Raw genomic sequence first — 647 nt, forward strand, 5'->3', positions numbered from 1 at the left:
AGGTCTGGTGGTCGCAATTAGCACCGCTGGAACTCATTAAGCACTGGTACTACAGCTGTAATTAAAGTCTACGTTAAAAGCCAAATAAACCTTCAGCACATTCCCTGGAGTGCTCAGGGGGTTCCCACTTCCATTAAGACATAACGATTTTCACCAAATATTTAAATAGGTTTGCAAAGGACCGTCCGGTCCGGGTGTGTCTTTATTGTTAATAGAGAAAATTGGGAAACTTCTTGTTTTTTGCTTTAGTTATTATAAACGTGAGACAAACTCCTCCCTTACGCTGCTAGAGGAAGCATCTGTTACAAGCACTTATCCATCAGGTGCACTAGCTAAAAGGGGACGAATAAGAAAGTCCTTTTTTTCCCCCGGGATGTGTTTGTAGATGCTGAAGGGTCACCCAAACCCCCTCCTCCTCGGCTCACAGCTTCCAGCTTCGCGTTTTACCCCCGAAGCACCGACACTTGGCACCTAGGGAGGCACCAACTCCCCGCACGTCGCTCGAAGAGATTTTTTTTTTTCCAGCCACCAGCTTAAAAGAGGTCACCAGCCCCCACGACTGCCCACGGGGAACGCCACTACGGGAGCGAACGAAACCTCCCCGTGCAAAACGTTTCCAAAACCGTCGGGAAGAGCCAAGGTCACCG

This window comes from Fulmarus glacialis, unplaced genomic scaffold (genome assembly GCF_000690835.1).
Source record: "Fulmarus glacialis isolate BGI_N327 unplaced genomic scaffold, ASM69083v1 scaffold31066, whole genome shotgun sequence".
NCBI classification, from domain to species: Eukaryota; Metazoa; Chordata; class Aves; order Procellariiformes; family Procellariidae; genus Fulmarus; species Fulmarus glacialis.